The sequence below is a fragment of the Diachasma alloeum genome, unplaced genomic scaffold (assembly GCF_001412515.2).
Source record: "Diachasma alloeum isolate Michigan unplaced genomic scaffold, Dall2.0 Dall_scaffold_00571, whole genome shotgun sequence".
Taxonomy (NCBI): domain Eukaryota; kingdom Metazoa; phylum Arthropoda; class Insecta; order Hymenoptera; family Braconidae; genus Diachasma; species Diachasma alloeum.
This window is the reverse complement of record NW_021680703.1, coordinates 562,721-563,267: the sequence shown is the minus strand read 5'-3', so window position 1 is coordinate 563,267 and position 547 is coordinate 562,721.

Below are 547 nucleotides of genomic sequence, written 5' to 3'. Positions count from 1 at the left end.
CGATCAATTAGCCCCTCATGTATAGATATTTCAAATTTTTATTTTTTTCGTCATTGAAGTAGTTTTGAAAAAAATCCCTAGCTAATAAAAAACATTTGCTAGTTAGGACTTTTTTTTGAATAAATTTTTGAAAAATCTCCCCTGAAAAAAAAGGCGTTATCCCCCCATCATCATTACTTCATCATTTCCAAAAAATTCTATCACCAATCGGTAGCACATTGTTTGAAGATTTTTGCGAGTTAATAAAAAATCGTCAATGTACTCCTATTATTGTGTAAATTAACAATTCCAATTTCAACTGAAAACCAGAGTTGATGAGCAGAATTTTTAGCAGAGATGTCAGACAAGATATGAATGTTTTTTTTGGCTCAAATGAAAGAGCGGGTCGAGAAATGGCGTGCAGAAGTCTTTAAAGATGACAAATCTCTCTAAAGATGATGTCTGTTTTCAATTGAAAAGCGCAATTGTGACAACATTTTCCAGTGGGTTCTAGGAGTCTCCCCTGGTTCAACACCATCTTTAGAGGTCCTAGCACGCCATTTCTCGA